General features: G+C 36.7%; 1 protein-coding gene and 1 pseudogene across 3 annotated transcripts in view; one reads left to right on the plus strand and one right to left on the minus strand.

The window, feature by feature from the left end:
• The window catches only part of LOC129648502 (V-type proton ATPase subunit G 3-like), a 38,952-nt pseudogene extending 19,582 nt beyond the window's left edge, over window positions 1–19,370 (plus strand).
• Window positions 1–23,019, minus strand: part of USP32 (ubiquitin specific peptidase 32) — a 206,691-nt gene that overhangs the window by 117,741 nt on the left and 65,931 nt on the right. The gene's annotated exons all lie outside the window — the stretch shown is intronic.

Raw genomic sequence — 23,019 nt, forward strand, 5'->3', positions numbered from 1 at the left:
ATGCAGCAAATATTATTCACAATAGCCAAGATATGGAAACAACTTAAGTATCCATCAATGGATAAATGAATAAAGATGTGGTATCCCCTTAAGAAGAAAATGGCAACCCACTCCAGTATGATTATCTGAAAAATCCCATGGACAGAAGAGTCTGGCAGACTACAGTCCATGGGGTCACAGAGTCAGATGCGACCAAGCACTCATACATTTACAATGGGGTCACACAGATTCGGACACGACTGAAGCGACTTAGCAGCAGCAGCAGCATTATTCAGCTACAAGAAAGAAGAAAATCCTGCCATTTGCAGCAACATGAATAAAGCTTGAGGGCACTATACTACAAGTAATAAACCACAAAGGGAAAGAAAACTTTTGGTGTCACTGACACGTGGAATCTTTCAAGGGGTAAAAAAAAGGTCAAGCTCTTAGAAACTGAGTGGAAAAGTAGTTACCAAGGCTTGGGGGAAACAAGGACAGGAAGGGAGAAAGGCACAAACTTCTCAGCTGTAAGATGAAGGAGGATGTCTGAGAACCTAATGTACAACATGAATATAGTTGATAATACTATTAATACATTATATGCTACTAATTCAAATTCATTAAGAGAACTTAAGTGTTCTTACCAAAACAAACAAAAAATACCAAGAGTTAGATTCTGTAAATTCCAGGATAACAAACTGTTTGGGAAATTTAAAGAAACTGCTGTGATGGCAATTTTTTAAAAATAGAGTAAATATCCCAATTCATACTTTTAAGATATATCTTAACTCTTAAAAGGATACATCAAAAATTAGTAAGAGGGAATTCGCTGGCGGTTGGTCCAGTGGTTAGGACTCCACGCTTCCACTGTCAGGGGCCTCGGTTCACTGCCAGGGGCTGGGTCAGGTAGCTAAGATTCCACAAGCTGCACACTAAGGCCAAGGGAAAAAAGTCCTGGTAAGAAATATTCTTCCTTCTGGGAAGGGAGATGAGGTGCCTTAGGGGACCAGGTGGAAAGGAGATTTTTTTCATCGTCTGTTCTTTTATAAATTTTGAACCATGAGAATGTATCATTTGTTTAAAAGTACAGAAAGAGAACAAGAAAAAAAAGATATATTTTCTAATTGTCCTCTCTGGCCATATCACACTGACAGGGATATAAATCACGTAAAAAATGAAGCCATGGTCACCAGAGAAGACGGTTTTTCAACAGAAGGCAGTGTCGTGCATCTTATGAGGGTAAAAGAATTAACATGACAAACGTAGGTTCTTGCAACTGCAGGTAAGTTTTCAGTGAAACATAATTGTTACCAACTCTGGAACCAAAAAGATCTGGGGTCAAATCCTAGCTCTTCTAATTAGGAGTTGTATGGTCAAATAAATTATGTAACTTCAATTTGCTAGTCTAGATAATGGGACTAACTACCTCCATGGTGCTATTAATAATAACACCAGCCACATGGTATGGTGAAAATTAAATGAGATAATTTACATAAAATAATTATTCTAAGCCAGGTACATAGTAAGTAACTCCATGAATTTTAGTTATTATCATCATTATGGGAGGCAACACAGAACAGTAGCTAATAAGGATTTGGATACCTGGACCTGAATCCTGGATCTCCTCATTAGGTTTAATACTGGGGCAACTAACCCAACATCCTTAAGACTCGGTATCTTTTTCTCATTCATAAAATGGTAGTAACATCAGTACTTGCATCATGAAAAACATAATATATACAAATGTGTAAGTTAAATGAAAAATTGTAAATTTACTAGGCAAACACAATTTTTACCAAGTATTCAAAGTTAATATCCCCATTAACAGAATTATGTGGTTGTTCAAAGTATAATACTAAAAGATCTATTTGCAAAGCAGCATATAATATTAATAAACCACCACCAAAGTCTCTCACAGTCATATAGTATCTCTGAGGGAAAGGTTTGGTTTCAAATAAACAAATTACTTTTATTTGTACCTCCTGTAATGTTTGCAAACCACGTTATCATATATAACTCTGATATTGCCAGTTTGGGATTCAGCTGAAATTATCCATAGAAGGATAAAATGAACCACCTTGGTCATTATAGCATGATGCTCTAAGTGACCTAGTAGAGAAAAGGCTAATGGTAAGCCCAAGTCATATCTCTTTGGGATTCAAGGACATGAAATAAATGCCCTATTATCCTCCAAATAAACAGGCTGGTGAGGGCTTAAAGTGGTTCCTATGGGTGACTGAAAAAAATATTGCTGATCCTAGTAAGGGGAAAAAAGAGACAATGAAAATCAGTAATGGGGACTATTTTTCAGTCCAAAAACATTCAATACAGTGCTTTCAAAGTACCAGTACAATTAAGCTGCTGACCCTTTTTCAGGGCTTTCTTGGACAAATGAAAGGATCCCCAAACATACTTGAATGAGGGACTTCAACTCTTAGGAACTAAAGGGTATCATGAGAAGTGCCCCCTACCAATCAGAACCAGAAACCAAAGGAACTTTGCTGGAAGACTGATAAATGGACTGCGGTAAATCATACTGCATGTGGTTCCATGCTGCGACTTCTACCAACAGAAAACCCACAGGTTATCAAGCTATGAAGCTTTGATGACTTCACCAACTATCTAGTATCTTGATTGTGGTGGTAGATACATGCACCCACACAGTTATAAAACTATACAGAATTAAACACACACACACACACACACACGGAAAGTGAAATGAGATCAGTGGATAATACCAGTGACAATACCTGGTTGTGGTTTTTTTGCATCTGGAAAATGTTATCTTCATGAAAAACTGGCAAAATATATTTTTATTGTTGTTATTAAGTGCTCTTTTCTTTGTTATTAAGTGCATGTGAATTGGTATTTATCTTATTAAAAATTTCAGTTAAAAAGTTTAGGATGAACAGATCTTAATATGTGAGTAAATGTATCACAGAAAGAATTTTTAAGAAAAATTTTCTGTTAAATGTATTCTACATAATATTTTCTCTCTACTATTAGCTATAATAGCTAGTTTTTCTCCTAAAGGGCAAGTGACCACAGAAAAAAATTCCGCATAGATCGACACATTTACAACATGAATGTATTTGAAAACAAAAAATAATATAACACTTTCCCAATTAAAAAGAAGAAGCAAACTGAGACTTCCCTCACTGTCCAGTGGTTCAAATTCTGTGCCCCCTACACAAGGGGCATGGGTTCGATCCCTGGTTAGGAACTAAGATCCCACATGCTGCACAGCACAGCCAAAAAGAAAGAAAGAAAGAAATTATTTATAAAGCCAAAAAAGTAATAAAATTATACCCCACATAACAAATATTATCTATGTGCCAGGTATCAAATGGAGAGGCAGTAAAGAAGGAACAACTTAACTGATCTTTCTTGGCACCAACATTTTGTTGAACTTTAATCAGAAACTGACATATACCTCTTCTGTTCCATGTGCCTTTTGCTTCCTCAGTCTACATCTTCATTTTGTCTTGGAACTTACTCTTGTACATTTTTTAAAAGTCCTTTGAAATGGCAAAATTATTTGATCCAGTGCTGTATACATGGACATCACCAGATGGTCAACACCGAAATCGGATTGATTATATTCTTTGCAGCCAAAGATGGAGAAACTCTATACAGTCAGCAAAAACAAGACCAGGAGCTGACTGCTCAGACCATGAACTCCTTATTGCCAAATTCAGACTTAAATTGAAGAAAGTAGGGAAAACCACTAGACCATTCAGGTATGACCTAAATCAAATCCTTTATGATTATACAACGGAAGTGAGAAATAGATTTAAGGGCCTAGATCTGATAGATAGAGTGCCTGATGAGCTATGGAATGAGGTTCGTGACAATGTACAGGAGACAGGGATCAAGACCATTTCCATGGAAAAGAAATGCAAAAAACCAAAATGGCTGTCTGTGGAGGCCTTACAAATAGCTGTGAAAAGAAGAGAAGCGAAAAGCAAAGAAGAAAAGGAAAGATATAAACATCTGAATGCAGAGTTCCAAAGAATAGCAAGAAGAGATAAGAAAGCCTTCTTCAGCGATCAATGCAAAGAAATAGAGGAAAACATCAGAATGAGAAAGACTAGGGATCTCTTCCAGAAAATCAGAGATACCAAAGGAACATTTCATGCAAAGATGAGCTAGATAAAGGACAGAAATGGTATGGACATAACAAAAGCAGAAGATATTAAGAAGAGATGGCAAGAATACACAGAAGAACTGTACAAAAAAGATGTTCACAACCCAGATGATCATGATGATGTGATCACTGACCTAGAGCCAGACATCCTGGAATGTGAAGTCAAGTGGGCCTTAGAAAGCATCACTACGAACAAAGCTAGTGGAGGTGATGGAACTCCAGTTGAGCTATTCCAAATCCTGAAAGATGATGCTGTGAAAGTGCTGCACTCAATATGCCAGCAAATTTGGAAAACTCAGCAGTGGCCACAGGACTGGAAAAGGTCAGTTTTCATTCCAATCCCAAAGAAAGGCAATGCCAAAGAATGCTCAAACTACCGCACAACTGCACTCATCTCACACGCTAGTAAAGTAATGCTTAAAATTCTCCAAGCCAGGCTTCAGCAATATGTGAATCGTGAACTTCCTGATATTCAAGCTGGTTTTAGAAAAGGCAGAGGAACCAGAGATCAAATTGCTGGATCATGGAAAAAGCAAGAGAGTTCCAGAAAAACATCTATTTCTGTTTTATTGACTATGCCAAAGCCTTTGACTCTGTGGATCACAATAAACTGTGGAAAATTCTGAAAGAGATGGGAATACCAGACCACCTGAACTGCCTCTTGAGAAATTTGTATGCAGGTCAGGAAGCAACAGTTAGAACTGGACATGGAACAACAGACTGGTTCCAAATAGGAAAAGGAGTATGTCAAGGCTGTATATTGTCACCCTGTTTATTTAACTGATATGCAGAGTACATCATGAGAAACACTGGACTGGAAGATACACAAGCTGGAATCAAGATTGCCGGGAGAAATATCAATAACCTCAGATATGCAGATGACACCACCCTTATGGCAGAAAGTGAAGAGGAACTAAAAAGCCTCTTGATGAAAGTGAAAGTGAAGAATGAAAAAGTTGGCTTAAAGCTCAACATTCAGAATATGAAGATCATGGCATCCGGTCCCACCACTTCATGGGAAATAGATGGGGAAACAGTGGAAATAGTGTCAGACTTTATTTTTCTGGGCTCCAAAATCATTGCAGATGGTGACTGCAGCCATGAAATTAAAAGACGCTTACTCCTTGGAAGGAAAGTTATGACCAACCTAGATAGCATATTCAAAAGCAGAGACATTCCTTTGCCAACAAAGGTTCGTCTAGTCAAGGCTATGGTTTTTCCTGTGGTCATGTATGGATGTGAGAGTTGGACTGTGAAGAAGGCTGAGCACCAAAGAATTGATGCTTTTGAACTGTGGTGTTGGAGAAGACTCTTGAGAGTCCCTTGGACTGCAAGGAGATCCAACCAGTCCATTCTAAAGGAGATCAGCCCTGGGATTTCTTTGGAAGGAATGATGCCAAAGCTGAAACTCCAGTACTTTGGCCACCTCATGTGAAGAGCTGACTCATTGGAAAAGACTCTGATGCTGGGAGGGATTGAGGGCAGGAGGAGAAGGGGACGACAGAGGATGAGATGGCTGGATGGCATCACTGACTCGATGGACATGAGTCTGAGTGAACTCCGGGAGCTGGTGATGGTTAGGGAGGCCTGGCGTGCTGCGATTCATGGGGTCACAAAGAGTCGGACACGACTGAGCGACTGATCTGATCTGATCTGTATCATCCCTATTTATTTATTTATTTATTTTTCTATTTAATTTTTTTAGAGAATTTTTTTGGGGAGGTGCTGTGCCAGGTCTTCCATTGTGGCATGCAGGCTCTGGTTGCGGCATTAGAACTCTTGGTTGCAGCATGTGGGATCTAGTTCCCAGACCAGAGATCACACCCAGGTCCCCTGCATGGGGGGCATGGAGTCTTAGCCACTGGATCAGCAGGCAGTTCCTATCAATCTTATTTCTTAAATGTAAAATTTGCAGTAAGGACAGCTCTTCTGAGAACTACCTTCATAGTCAGTATCTCTCACTGAACAAAAAATGAGCAAACTTCAGTATTATACTGTTATTAGCTTGACCTGTCCCTCCACCTAAGAGCCAGGAATGCTCAGATCACAATCTTCTGAAACTTACGCCTTTGGTAGCTTATACTGACCTAAACACCACGCCACGTAACTAGTAGGTATAGGTAAATACTACATAACTCTATGAGAAATGGGAAAATCAAGACTCAAGTCAACAATTTATATGAGGATGTGGTAAACACTGTGTAAACAGCCAATTTTATGTAATTAAATGACAAGGGCAACTAGAATACTTATTACAAAACCAAAGAGGACAGGTTATAAATACCTTCAATATCATCATTAGCACAATGCCACCCACACAATAAATTTTCAGAGAATAATCACTGTTGAAAATCTCTAACTGAGAAACAACCAAGAATAATTATGTAAACTTATTTCCAGTAGTCAAGGAAGATTTATTCAATTAAATAAATAAAAATATTTTCAGATAAGGTAATAAACCTGGCATTTTAGAACATGCCCATTTATTACCACAATTCCACAGACACGCCACATGCAGACTCCAGGAACTAGCACCTGGAGATTTGGGGGTCCATGATTCAGCCTATCGTACTCTCCAATTAGAGGAGCTCCAGTCCCAAGCAGGTGAGACAAACTCTCATTATTGGTTTTTTCCTCTCTCTTGTCCTCTCTGGCTTGGCTCTGATAGGAGGACTAGAAATGGGAGCTCAGGGAAAGGAAAAGTATTATGGATATTGAGAGGAGGAAGCAGCTCAGGAAAGATGTTTTTGAACTCCTGGGTTTGAAAGATGTTTTGAACTCCTGGGTCTCCAAACTGCACATGCATGGATGTGGCCCTAACCAGCATGGATCTGACCCTAAACAGAACTACAAATTGAAGACAGATCAACACCCAGGTTCCAGACTGTCCACTGGGTGGCCTGCACATCCAGTACAGATCCAAACAGCACTGCAAAGGCTGTGAAACCTTCACTGACACAACCAAAAGAAGACTGGTTGGAACTTACAGCCTGAACCCATCAATACCCACAGCATGATAAAAACAAACATACAGTTGTCCCTTGGTGTCCACGGAGGACTGGTTTCAAGCTCCTGGCAGATGCCCAAATCCATGGATGCTCAAGTCCCTTATTTATAATGGAGCAGTGGGACTTCCCTGGTGGTCCAGTGGTTAAGAGTCTGTGGGTTCAATCTCTGGTCAGGGAACTAAGATCCCACGTGCCATGGAGCAACTAAGCCTAACTGCCGCAACTACTGAGCTCATGCAACATAACTAAAGAGTCTGTGCACCACAACCAAGACCCAACATAGCCAAATAAATAAATAAGTAAGGAGGAGTATTTGCCTATAACCTATGAAATTCTCTCTATACTTTAAAATCATCTCTAGATTACTTATAATACCTGCTGCTGCTGCTAAGTCGCTTCAGTCGTGTCCGACTCTGTGCGACCCCATAGACGGCAGCCCACCAGGCTCTGCTGTCCCTGGGATTCTCCAGGCAAGAACACTGGAGTGGGTTGCCATTTCCTTCTCCAATGCATGAAAGAGAAAAGTAAAAGTGAAGTCGCTCAGTCATGTCCGACTCTTCGCGACCCCATGGACTGCAGCCTACCAGGCTCCTCCACTTATAATACCTAGTACAGTGTAAATTCTGTGTAAAAATAGTTGCAAATACAATGTAAGTGCTATATAAAATAGTTGCTAGCCTGTGGCAAATTCAAGTTTTGCTTTCTCGGAACCTTCTAGAATTTTTTTCCAAGTTTTTTTTTTTATCCATAGTTGGTTGAATCCTCACTTGAGAGACCTAGGAGATCTGGAGGGCCGACTGCAGCAACATCTCCATAGTATTTGAAGAGATTCAGCATTTCATAATACTAAAAATGTCTAGCGGGAGTTCCCTGGTGGTTCTAGTGGTTATGAGTTGGCATGATCATTACTGTAGCCCAGATTTGATCTCTGGAAGGGGAACTGAGATCCCACAAGCTTCATGGCACAGCCAAAAAATTTTAATAATATATATTTTTAAAACATCTAGAATATAACCCAAAATTACTCATTATATTAAGAACCAGTAAAGTTTCAATTCAATTAGGAAACTACAATCAGTAGGCATCAACAATTACACGAGACAGATATCAGACTTACCAAAGATTTTGGAGGAGCCATTTCTCCCAAAGAAATGAGAACACTTTTGAACGAAAAGATGAAAAGTCTCAACATAGAAACCAAATGGAAATTTTAGAATTGAAGAATACAACAACCAAAAAAATAAAAAAAAAGAATTCATTTACCTAGATCTACTGATTAGAAATCTGGGAAAACAAGTTCATCTTTTAACAGTAACAACTCCTTGAAGACCAACTATATTATTCATTAACACCTCAGTGTTATTTTAATGAGATGACTTTCTTCACAACTCTGAGACACTGTATTCAACTTTGTCACAACTTTCAGTTCAGTTCATTCAGTCGCTCAGTCATGTCCGACTCTCTGCAACCCATGAATCGCAGCATGCCAGGCCTCCCTGTCCATCACCAACTCCCAGAGTTCACTCAAACTCATGTCCATCGAGTCGGTGATGCTATCCCGCCATCTCATCCTCTGTTGTTCCCTTTTCCTCCTGCCCTCAATCCCTCCCAGCATCAGGGTCTTTTCCATTGAGTCAATTCTTCACATGAGGTGGCTAAAGGATTGGAGTTTCAGCTTTAGCATCAGTCCTTCCAATGAACACCCAGGACTGATCTCCTTTAGAATGGACTGGCTGGACCTCCTTGCAATCCAAGGGACTCTCAAGAGTCTTCTCTACCCCTTTTTGATAAAGGGCCTATAGCTGGCACCATTAGTTAATGAACAAAAATAAATAATATCAAAATATAAGTCCTTATGAGAAGAAAAAAAAAGTAAAATGTGACTACTAGGTACAAGAAAAGTCCACTGTTGTACAAGATGTGTTTAATATATTAACATCTTGAGATTCAACATGCTGTTTCTTTAAAGTGAGATGAGTAGGCAGCTCTGTGAAAGTGAAAGTCACTCAGTTGTGTCTGACTCTTTGCGACCCCATGAACTATACAGTCCATGGAATTCTCCAGTAGCTCTGTAGAACTAAATAACATTTGTTTGTGTATCTAAAAAATTGTCCTTGGAGAAATGAATTTAGTAAGTATTATACTACAAACCAAGAAAATATATAAGTGATTTAAAAGCACTTTATCTTGGTTCTCTATAAATTTTCAGAAAATTTATACAAAATTAACAGATAAATATTATAAAAAATGGATTTTAAAAAGGAGAAATTCAGAAAAGGGATCAAGACTGGAAAACATCAAAAATGAACTGACTTGGGGTTCAAAAAAGAGGAGACAGTCCCTGATTTCTAGACCTAGAATTTATAAAGCTACCATATAAAATATAGATTAAGTCCTTTATATCAACATTAAATTTGATGAATGACTATTAAAATTTTCAAATTTTAATTTGATGAATGACTTAAATTTTCAAAAGTATCTATTGCTGAAATACAGAAAACCTCAAATTCTTCAGTGTTTTGAAATGGCTTGAGCCAATTAAGCCAAATACAAACTGTCACATATATGTATACCACAGAATGTAAAAACCTTTACTATACATTTTACATCCACTAATATATTTAGTCAGGATACCTGAACAGTTACTCTTTTCAAACACTCTTCTTTAAGAAAATAAAAACTTTATTTCAGGATACCACTATTTAACAAAATGCAAATCAAAACCACAATGACATACTACTTCACACACACTGGGATGACTATAATCAAATACAGTTAATAACAAGGTTGGGCTTCCCAGGTGGCTCAATGGTAAAGAATCTACCTGCTAATGCAGGAGACACAAGAGACACAGGTTCCATCTTTGGTTGGAAAGATTCCCTGGAGAAGGAAATGGCAACCCACTCCAATATTCTTGCCTGGGAAATCCCATGGACAGAGAAGCCTGGCAGGCTACAGTCCAATGGGTTGCAAAAAGATCTGGACACAACTTACCAACTAAAACAACAAATAACAAGGTTGGCAAGGATGTAGAGAAATACTGGACCCTCACACACTGTCGATGGTAATGTAAAATGGTGCAGCGACTTTGCAGAACAATCTGGCAGTTCTTCAAAAGGTTAAACACAGAGTTATCATAAAGATACAGATATTTCATCCAATGTATATACTCAAGAGTAATGAAAACACACGTCCACACAAATGCACATGAATGTTCATAGCATCATTATTTATAATAGCCCCAAAGTGAAAATAACTCGAATATCTATCCATAAACAGTAAGCAAAATGTGATATAGCCACATAATAGAATATTATTCTATAAAAGGGAATGAAGAAGTGATACATGCTGCAAGATAGATGCTAAGTCAAAGAAGCCAGTCACTAAAGACCATACATGATGTGATTCTACTTATATGAAATGTCCAAAATAGCTAAGTCTATAGAGATGGAAGGTAGCTAGCATATTCGTTAGTTGAGGGCTGGCACAGGAGGGGATGGAGGAAAAAAGGTTTCTTTTAGGGTGATAAAACTGACTGTGGTGATGGTTGCACAACTCTGAGAACCAACTAAAAACCACGGACTATATTCTTTAAATGGGTGACTTAAAGAGCATATATTGTATCTCAATAATTAGGAAACTGTTAAGGAAAAAGCTGCCAGGAAAAGAAAGACTACTATTTCATTTAAAGCAAAGAAGGGGCATACATAGCAAAGTTGGTTTAATACACTTTTCTGAAGACTGCTCCTGTAAGTCTTTTGATTCCTAAAGTTTCTGAAAATAAAATGTAACTACAAGAAAAAGCAAAGATGGGAAAAATAGTTCAGGATGAGTCTTAACATGAGGTATGATATGCCAGTATAGTTTTCTGTACAACTGTCAAAATGCCTTTACTGCTTCTGTCATTCAGAAACTTATGAAAAAATTATTCTTCAAAGATAGAATACTATTAAATTTGCCACCCATACATAAAACTATTTTGCCTACTACTAATTTCTATGAACAGCACAAATTATAAACTGATTTTTAGATTAATAAACTATTTGAAGAGCTAAACTCTAGCCAGAATCTAGAAAAAAACAAAAACATTTTCAGAGATGCTGCTAACCTGATTTTAAAGGCTATTTCAGCTTCTTTCATGAGGGGAAAAAATAAAATTAAACAATTCCTAAGCCTGATTTCTCCTTCCTCTGAGGTCAGCTGCTTTGTACAGATGGAATTTTATATCTAGTATATTCCCACTGTTGTCATTAATGGTAATTTAACAACATGCAAATGATGTGATTAAAATTCACCCTCAATTCACCTCCTATATTTTATCGCAATGTCCCAGATTACTTCAATAGCCAGTAAGGTAACGTCACTAATTAAATCTTGCATCAAATTTTTTTTTCATTCATGGTTAGGACAAGGAATTCTAAAAAGCACAAAAATCCATGGAATATTAGAGGAAACAAAGAAGCCCGGTATAAATAGATGGATATGACATGTATATATGAATCTACCACAACTAAAATACTTAAGCTAAAAATACATTTAGAAGATCAGTGTACAAAGTTAACTACTGTCTCACAGAAAATTAAACTAAAAAGCTGTTTGTTGGAAGGTGTAGAACAATTTAGCCACGGGTATGAAAACTAAGCAAATAAAAATATAGGCAATATTTTATAGCAGCTATAAATGGAGCATAATCTTTAAAAATTGTGAATTGCTCTGTTGAACATTATAAAACATGGTAAATAAACTATACCTCAATTTTTTAAAAAAAGAAGGAAATGGTTACAATTCCAGGAAAAAAACAAAAAAATTAATAAAAAATTAAATAATACTACAACATGTTGCAGAGAATATTTACACAGTCATAATGCTATAAGTAACAAATAGCAATTTAATCAAAGGTTATGATACAATAGCATTGGGATGACATGGTATGGAGTGTGCAAGGATGTTAAATATCTTCTGCCATTGGAAAGGAACTTTCCTGGTGGTCCAATAGCTAAGACTGTGCACTCCCAATGCAGGGGGCCCAGGTTTGATCTGGGAGTTAGATCCCACATGCTGCAACTAAGACCCGGCAGAGTGGGGAGAAATATCAATAACCCCACATATGCAGATGACACCACCCCTAGGGCAGAAAGCGAAGAGGAATTAAAGAGCCTCTTGATGAAGGTGAAAGAAGAGAGTAAAAAAAGCTGGCTTAAAACTCAACATCCAAAAAACGAAGATCATGGCACTTGGTCCCATCACTTTGTGGCAAATAGATGGGGAAACAACCGAAACAGCGACAGACTTTATTTTCTTGGGTTCCAAAATCACTGCAGATGGTGTCTGCAGCCATGAAATTAAAAGACATTTGCTCCTTGGAAGAAAAGCTATGACAAACCTAGACAGCGTATTAAAAAGCAGAGACATTACTTTGCTGACAAAGGTCCATCTAGTCAAAGCTATGGTTTTTCCAGTACTCATATACAGATGTGAGAGCAGGGCAATAAAAAAGGCTGAGTGTCAAAGAATTGATGCCTTTGAACTATGGTGTTGAAGAAGACTCTTGAGAGTTCCCTGGACTGCAAGGAGATCAAACCAGTCAATTCTAAAGGAAATCAACACTGAATATTCACTGGAAGGACTGATGCTGTAGCTGAAGCTCCAATACTTTGGCTACCTGATGCGAAGAGCCAACTCATTGGAAAAGACCCTGATGCTGGGAAAGATTGAAGGCAGAAGGAGAAGGGGAAGACAGAGGATGAGATAATTGTATGGCATCACCAACTCAATGGACATGAGTTGGAGCAAACTCCAGGAGATGGTGAAGGACAGGGAAGCCTGACATGCTGCAGTCCATGGGGTCACAAAGAGTCAGACACGACTGAGCAACTGAACAACCACCACCATCATTGGAAAGCAAAGGATAAAATCTAAAATTAAGAGTGAGGAGTAAAGAACAGTATTTAGAAAATGGAGGCATGTATAGAAGAAACTATTACTGGAAAGTGGTTGCTTCTGGAACCATGATGAGATTTAAATAGGTGGGGACAAGGATTCCTGTTTTTAAACCTCTGATTCTACTTTAACTATATGTATATATCACTATGATAAAAATAATAATTCAGATCATAAATAAGAGTTCATAGGATTATAAAACATGAAGTATAGAGCAATTAACAGAAGAGCACTATAATTCAATATAAATAGTATAACTAAAACATTTATTGCATACATTTTTTAAAGGCAGTTTTATTAAATAAAATATTCAACTGTCCAATGTATTTAAGTATATTCCTGTTGCTGTTTATCCTGGATCATAATACACCCTGTACGATACAGCACATCGCAGAAACCATTAGTTATCTACATAATTCTATTTTCTTTTCTTTCTTGTAATAGAACCCTAATTTTTTCTAAGATACTATCATACTTGTTCAAACTTACAATTTTTACATTTTCTAGCATCTCTTGCAACTTGGGAGAACCAATGAGATAAAACTGAAAGTCAACAGATGGACTTCCAAAAAGACTGATCAAATATGGCTGGGTCGCTAATAATATAGTTTTCTCTGGTGGCTCAGCAGTAAAAAACCTGCCTGCCAAGCAGGAGATTGCGGTGGGTCAGGAAGATTCCCCCAGAGAAGGAAATAGCAACCCACTCCAGTATTCTTGCCTGGGAAATCCCAAGGACAGAGGAGCCTGACAGGCTAAAGTCCATGTGGTGGCAAAGAGTCTTCTCCTTCTGCCTTCAATCTTTCCCAGCATCAGGGTCTTTTCCAATGACAACTCAATGGCTCTTTGCATTGGGTAGCCAAAGTATTAGAGCTTCAGCTTCAGCATCAGCCCTTCCAATGAATACTCAGGGTTGATTTCCAAATTAACTTAGCAACTAATCAACAACAACAACCCTAACGATAAAGGGCAGCTGCCAGTCAAGCCCTAGAATACCTACCTTTGAAATTCTTTTACATAAAAGAAAAAATCAATATATTTAGTCACTGTGGATTTTAGGTGGGAGAAGGCGGTTTATTATCAATAATAAAGCCTGTATGTCAGCCCATCTACCCTTATAACTAGATTTAAGATCCATATTTGAAATCATGGTTTATTTTCTCATTCTGCTGAGACTTAATACTTGTGGTAAGTCACATGGTATTCTTGGATCTCAGTATGAGATATTCTGTAAGATGCCTCTCTCCTTGAAATTATCCTAAAGATGAAAAGTTCATGCACAGAATATAGCATACTTTGTAAGTCCTATCTCCCCAAACATATGCAGCCAAGTATTGTGACACAAGTCTGGTTATTTTCACAGGATATCCTAAGATACAGATATTAATTTTCTTTATATAGATTACTATCCTGTCAACTTACTTTATTGTTAAAGAATATATTTTGAAATTTATTATTAAAGAGAAAACATTAAGTATTATTTTCAGAAAAAATTAAAACATGTTAGTTGCTCCATATTCTTGGTATATTTATTTCATTAATATTTGTCCTACAATTCACTATTTTTCACGTTAAGAATTATCCCAGACCTGTGTCAAATATATATCCCACGAAACTGTTATATGCTAGTCATGAATCCATGCCATTAAATGTTTATGTACGAGTCAGGAAGTAAGTTACTAATAAATATTCTTTTCAAATATAGAGAATAGAACATTCATTATCTTCTCTCTTTTCCTCAAGTCCAAAAGCAAAGGAGCCTTGCCTAAACAAAACATTCAGAATACCTCTGTACATTACTTATTTTATATCTCATAGACTGTCAGACCAATAAACTACTCCCAGGAATGACTAAACAAACCAGACTATTACCTCTGTCTTAAGTAAATTCCTGCTGCCACCACACTGGATGGTAAGTCCTGAGATTCAGTTTATACCCTCCTTTCTCATCTCTGAAGGTATCTTGCCTACTGAAGTCTATTCAAATACACAACTAGAAAAGAAACTCAGTATAAACTACACTGTCACTAGACATCAGTGAGGTAAATTATTGGTGTACCCTCTCAATTAGCTTGGCCCTGACTTAATATAATTAAATATTGTCTTTGAAGTTCTGGGTTGTAACTCCCCTTCTACTCACTAGCTTCCTTTAAAGCAAATATTTGTCCTTTATAACTTATCTATTCCCATCTGAAGGAAGAAATGGAATTTTCCGTAAACCCACTGATGGTTGAAGAAAGAAACCTGTTAATATGCTACAAATTCAACTACTAAGTTTCAAGTGAAAATTGTTCTCCCTGGAGTTAGTATTCCTGAATTCTGTCTAGGGAGACTTCTTGCCTAGCTTTCTTCTTTGCTGTTCCACATCTTGATCCATGATGGTAAGATTGGATCCCTGTCTTCACACTGGCTCCCCATGTCTGTCCTTATCTACTTTATTATCCATACTTTTCTTAGAAGCTAATTATCCTAGACCTTTTATGATCAATGATCTCATTCTAGAATTGCCTTGCTGTAACTTTTGTTTTCTAAAAGTTTAATTTAACCCATGATTTTAAATCAGGAGAAAAAGGTAGAACTCCAAATTTATCATTGAGAATTCCTTCCTTTCACTGCTCCAACTTTCCCAGATTAACCTAGCCCACAACCTTCTCTCCTCCAATTCAGGCAGATCTCAAAGTCAACAGAAGAACATCACAATTTAACTGCACTTCAAACTCTTATAATTATAGTCATGCTGGTCATAAACCTATATATTCCTACAATGATTCTGATGAAAGGTTTAGAGGTTCTTTTGCCTCAGAACTTAAGTGACTAGTAAAAGATCATGAAGTACATAATAAAGTTAGAACTAAAACCCAAATATCCTAACAAAGACTGAAAAGGAAATCATACATCTGTCAATAATCAATTTTTATATTTCTGGCTCACTTTTCCAAGTAGATTAAATATTCTTCCTGAAAAGCTCAAAAAGTACATCCAATCAAATGTTTTACAAAGTTTTTGAGGAATAACTGAGGTACAATTACCCTCACATATTTTATGTTTACAATTTATCCGTTTTGTCATATGTCATGCCATATCAATGAAATCATCACCATAATCAAGAAAAGTTTCAAACATTCCTATCACCTCAGAAGTTTCTTATCCCTGAGGAATTATCCTTCCCTCTCTTTCCTCCTGTACCAGCATCAGTACCCAGTCTCTAGGTAAGCTTCATTTCATGACAGACTCTGTATTTTAAAGAATTTTATATGAATGGAATCATAGCATGTGCTCTGTTTTTACCAATTATGTTTTTAAATAGCATAATTATTGTGAGATTCACTCATACTGTTGAGTGTACAATAATTTTCCTTTTTACTGTTAAGTCATTGAATGTAATTTTACAAAGTAGTTAAAAAAAAATTCCTTGTGGACTTCCCTGGAGGTGCAGTGGATAATAATCTGCCTGCCAATGCAAGGGGACACAGATTTGATCCCTGGTCCAGGAAGATTCCACATGCCGCTGAGTAACTAAGCCCCTGTGCCACAACTACTGAAGCCCACATGCCCCAGAGCCGCAAGCCACAACCACTGAGCCTGCCTGCACCACTACCAAAGCCCATGCCCCTGCAGCCCATGCTCTGTAACAAGAAAAGCCACCACAGTGAGAAGCCTGTGCACCACAACCGAGAGCAGCGCCAGTCTGCCACAACGAGGCAAAGTCCACACCCAGCAAAAAAGACTCGGTGCAATCAAAAATAAATAAATATTTTTTTAAAAAAAGGAATCAATAGTCTAAAAAAAAAGAATACTCTCGGAAAAAACAACATACATTTATAATGAGCAGAATGAGCATTTTCAATATACTTCTGTTTTAAAAGGAAGAATGTCAAAGACTGCCTAATGAAGAAATACATTTTACTAGTATCAAACTCTCAGGAAAAGTAAGAATAAATTAAAGACTTCAATAATTTAGCTCTAACAGCTAAAAATATAGGACAAGACTTATTTAAAATATATTCCCATGAATTAGTTATTAAATGTACATTGCTGAGAAAAGGTAATTAACATGGGAGAAAATACAGTGGTAACATGCTAGTGTGCATATTATAACCCATTTATTACACACTATGATTTTGAATTCATTTCAAAAACCTTTTATATATTCACAAAAAATCATTTTACAACAAATAACTATTTTAAATAATGGGAATAAATGAGACTCTTACTAAAAACAACACTGTAAAAAAAAGGATAGACTATACAAGGACTTTCTTTTAAGCCATCATACATAAACATTTTCCAATAAGTAACTTGCTATCCTGTATTAGTTTGTGTGAATATAGGAGGATATACTGTTGTTTCTTCAGGCCATTTATTTCCTGAGAATACACCTGTGAAAGTCTCAAAATTGAGTGAAATGTTCCTTAATTGCAAAGTTAACCCTAAAAATCACAATTTTAGATAACTATAAAATGGGTTATATATTTTTGAAACTACAACATATGAACTGTATATATTTGTATTCAAAACCACAACATATATATAGTATGAAAAAGTTAACCATTACACAGTTAACAATTATGTCCATCATTTTTTATAATCGAGTATTTGGGACAACACCTCAGATTCTCAGAAAGGTGCTTCAGGATGTTCCTATGACTTGAGAGAGACCCAGGGACAAAAAAGTATACCTTAAAGCTATAAGCATAAACGACTCTGAACACAAATTCTTTTCTCTTCATATTTTCAGGCAGCTACTCATAAAATATAAAGCATCAAGAAATTACATTTAGAAGTACATTAAGAAAAGATACTCATATTTACCACTTAATGACAAAAATATGCAAATATAGAAAGTTCAACTGTATTTTATAACCCTTCTTACATTTTAATATAAATACAGAATATAATAACTCACTACTCAAAGATGATAGTCTAAAAGATAGTAACTACCATATACAAGGCAAACATAAAACCATTCCATTTCTGTTACAAACAGAAATTTATTAGGAGGCACTCAATAAAACACAGCTGTATTTATTCCATAGGCAAGCAGAAAGGGGGAAAAGGATAACAATGAATATGCTTTCCTTCTACGTTCACCCAAGTTTAGAAAACTTGGGTTGTTATTTTTCCCATCATTTAGAATTCATTTTATATAAAATTTCCAGCTTCTATAGTCAAACTTGGCTGAATTTTATCAGCTAAATTTAGGCAGAGGTTTTTAACACTCTCAACTATCCATTAAATCAACCTTATTTTATCTTATAATACCAATTAAGGAATATGTTATTGGATAGATGTGTCTTATCAAGACTGACTTGAAAAAGATACCAATTATTTTCATAATCTACTTCACTAGTCATGTCAATAGCTCACTTAATATACCCTGGATTCAAAACAAGTGATTATGCATAAGTTATTTTCTGTAAGAGTAATTTTTAGTACCAATGTAAGTGAGTAACTTCTTTGACATCTGGCATACCACTTAGACATTCATAATTTATATAATGTATTTGACACAATGTTTTATACAAGGAGTTCCCTAGTCCCATTATGCTTAATAACATGTCAGCTCTTCTACTATAAACTTTGTTTTCCAACAGTTTATGAAACTGTTGAAAAACTGCTCTAGGATAGCTCACTCCATCAAGCCATTTGTAACAGGCAGCTGTGCTTAGAACTCACTGTTGACACAACAGTGTGAGCTGTGCAGTGATTCCTCAAAGGATGAACAGATCCATCACTTCCTAGAGTCACAGAAGCTGCCTGACTGGAAGCTGCCACCAGGACCAGCCAGTCACAGGGAATCCACCAGCTCCTCCAGGCAGAGAAAAGGGACAAGGACAAACTCAAGGAAGCCAAGAAGAGAAAAACCAAAATGATTGCACCAAGCCAAGTAAGAAGAGATGGCAGCTATTGACCAGTACAGAATGCAAAATCGGCAGTTTCGACAGAAACACGCTAAAATAATGGGCTGTCAGAAGTAACATCTCAGGAGAAACACAAGTGGAAACACTGAAGAAGATAAAAGAACTGAATGCAAGCTACATCAAGTCCATGGGAAGTGTAAGTGTAATCAATGAGCTTTTACGCACTGCCTGATGTGAAACCAGAAATCCATCTGAACTATAGAACTGCCAACTAAATGTGTACCCCATTGTTCAGTAAGTGGTATCTACAGACAAAGGAAAAAATTGTTCTAGGATAAAACTTGGCAGTTAAGAACCATCAAGACAATAATGTACTTTTTAAAAAAGTCTATATATAATTTTACAAGAAGGGAGTGATATATTCTCTCACTATCTTCATCTAACAGACCCTTTGGAATCTTTTTTGACCAGTCATATAAAGAGAAGTATTTTTTAAAAATAAAATAAAATTTAAGAACTAGCATGAATATTACACTATGAACAAAAGTGATTCAGTTGGACTTCCTTGGTGGTCCAGTGGCTAAGACTCCACCTCCCAGTGCGAGCGACCAAGTTCAATCCCTGGGAGAGGAACTAGATCCCACATGTCACAACTAAGAGTCTGTGTGCCACAACAAAGATCGAAGATTCCACATGCTACAACCAACACAACCAAATTAATAAATTTTTTTAAGTGATGCAGTTAAGATAAAGACCAGTGGATATTTTATAGATTCTAGTTCCAAGGAAAGATTTTAAATCAGTAGCCGGCTTAGTTTTCTCCTGTTAGCCATAAGGTCAAGATTAGGATTTAATGTAACAAATGAAAACATTAGCTGCTTTTCTCTGGTTGATATATTACTTTAGTCTTTTATAATAGTCAATGATCAATAGCATCAAGAGATAACAGTCAATGACTGGAGTTGTCAAGAAAGTTGTTACCCATGATGCTTGTAAATCCAACATAAAGGAATGCAATCAATAATACTCATCAACAAACATCAAAACAAACAAAAAAAAAATCACAAACCTGTATTCTATGGGTAGTCCCCCTAAACCTAGACTGTCTAGTAAATGCATGTCTTGAATCCCAAGGGCCATCTAAATGCAATACAAATACTTCAGCATAAATTTATCAATACTAATGGAAAAATATACTACTAATCAGTTGCTTGTCTGCACATGTTGATCACTATGCTAAAAACACTCCAGGGTCTGTGATTGTTTTTGCTTAAAATGTGCATTTTCCTCTAATTTGGAAAAGATTTAATGTTCAAACAAGAGTATGGTTTCAGCATCCTTCTGCATGAAGATTCCAAAACTATCTTTCCTTGCTCTTGATATTATGTTATTACTACTACTGTAAAGAAAAGCTCTGATTAACTAGGGAATAAAGTTCTTTCTCCATCTACAATTGGCAGCTTACAGGGGTTCTGTGGCTTTTCTTATAAAGGGGGGCTTCCCTGGTGGCTCAGACAGTAAAGCATCTGCCTGCAATGTGGGAGACCGAGGTTCAATCGCTGGGATCTGATACTGGTGTTAAAACACGACTATTGCCTCAAATCATTATTTTCACAATCTCACCAGGAGTAGGTGACCCTCTTCACCTAGATTCAAGGCCCAAACTCTCCAGAGGATTTTAAGAAAGATCTCACAATGACTATATACAGTGGAATGATTATTTCCTTAGCTTTGCAACTAATCACTTTGTTTAGAAATCCCCTCATTTCCCTGCAACTAGAGAATACAGATCTTCCATTCTATGAGTCTGCCTACCCACTATTATCTAAATTCAAATTTCAAAACTATCTGCCCAGATTTATACTTCCATTCTACTTCAAATGTACTATTTCCTCTTTAGCAAATAACTATGTACTCTGCAAAGATGAAACATACTCATGAATTCATTCCTTTTCCCAAATACACACAAAAGTTGATGAAATCTATCTATTAACCTGCCTGCCTTGGAGAGACGCCTGAAATAAGCAAAAGGCTCATTTTACACAAATGCTGAAACTGTTCCAGAACTAAGCTTAATGGGGGTCACTCATTCTTTGAGATTACTGTATGAGACACTACACAGACACCGTTCCATGAAAAAACACCAGAGATCAAAGACAGAAGTACTTAATTCCTTATAGTACTTTAAAACTTACACTATGTTATATGTACTAATCAATACTCACGTGCTAAAGTACTTCTCACTTAAAATAAGCCTAGGTCAGTAAATAATAGAATAAATGAAGCTCACCACCATCATCACTAAAAGCATTTATAAAATTCTTTTTGTGTTTAATACTGTGGTAGAATGTACACACAAGAATGTGTAAGCTGCAAAGAAATTGAAATTTGAAACTATCACTGTAGATTTTACAATTTAAAATTAAGATCGTTCTTGTAAAACAATTACTTTAGTTTTTCTAGCCAGTGATAATTTTTAACACATAGTCCAAAGGACAGAGACTCCTGAAATAGTTTTGGGTAAAATGAAATTTACAAAATATTCACATATAAACAACGCTCCAGGGAGTTCCATTTTCACATTAGCTGTAGAAAGCCTGAAAGAGTGTCACTCCTAACCAAAAAACAAGAAAAAACCGTTTAACTATCATCTTATATTTCTTGAGCATATCAGAGAGCTGAGCTAACAGGGAAACCTGTATTTGACATTTCAAGAAGGACAGATTCCTCCACAACAACAGGGGGAAGAGGCAACTACTATGCAAGAAAGTAAGACAAAAAATAGGCTAAAATTTTAACGAAAGTGCCATTAATTTCCTATTTCTATAGAGTTGGCTATCCTGGCCATTTCATGCAAATGGAACAAAAAATTATGTGGTCTTTGTGTTTGGCATCTTTGACTTGGAATGTTTTAAAGGTTTATCCATGAATGTAACAGAAAACTTCACTCCTTTTTTATTAACAATATTCCTTTCTACAGATATACCACATTTTGTTCTATTGATGGACATTTGACTTGTACATTGAAAACTATAAAACATCACTGAAATAAATTAAAAACCTCAATCAATAGAAAGGCATTCTAATTTCATGAATCAGAAGATTTAACATATTGTTAAAATGGCTGTACTCGAGTCAATGCAACCCTTATCAAAATCTCAGCAGCCTCTTTTGCAGAAATTGAAAAGCTGATACTAAAATTCATATGTAAATGCAAGGGACCCAGAACAGATACAACTTGAAAAAGAATAAAGCTGAGGAGATGACACTTTCTGATTTAAAAACTTGCTACAAAGCTAGCGTAATCGAGATAATGCAATATTGATGCAAGGACAGACAGAAATCAATGGAATAGAATTGAGAATTCAGAAATAAAACCGTATGCTTATGGTCAACTGATTTTCAACAACAGTGATAAGAAAATTCAATGGGAAAGAATAATCTTTTCAACAAACAGTGCTACAACTGTAACTGACGGGAAGAAACTTTGACTCCATACTGAATCCATTCCTTTAACTCTCACCCTTGTGCTCTGCTGCCTCTGCTTAGTCATGCAGGCTCTGCACCTTTTCTAAAAGAATGCTATAGCCTGAAACATACAGGAGAGCCCATTCTCAAGGCTCACTCATATAGAGATAAAAAGTAGAATGGAGAATAATTGTTATCTCATAGGAGGTCTAGGAACATTGTGATCAGACCTGCCTGGACAGCTGTAAGAACAAAGGTACCGAAAAGTTTGCAACAACCTGCCACACCCTCTCTCCCCTTTCAGTATAAAAGCCTAACTTCTAATTCAGGTATAAGGCGGCTCTCTGGGACACTAGTTGACCATCTATCTTCCTGATCTGCTGGCTTTTCGAAAAAGTCGCTATTTCTGGCACCAACAACAAACACATCTCTTCATTTACTGACCTGTAATGCAATGAGCAATAGGAGCTTGGACTTGGTAACAGGACAACTAAAAAGCTATTTGCAAAAGAACGAAGTTGGACTCGTCGCACCATCCACAAAAATTAGCACAAAACAGACGAGACCTAAAAGTAAAAGCTAAAATTGTTACAGGGAAACAGAAGAGTAAATCTTTGTG

This window comes from Bubalus kerabau, chromosome 4 (genome assembly GCF_029407905.1).
Source record: "Bubalus kerabau isolate K-KA32 ecotype Philippines breed swamp buffalo chromosome 4, PCC_UOA_SB_1v2, whole genome shotgun sequence".
NCBI classification, from domain to species: Eukaryota; Metazoa; Chordata; class Mammalia; order Artiodactyla; family Bovidae; genus Bubalus; species Bubalus kerabau.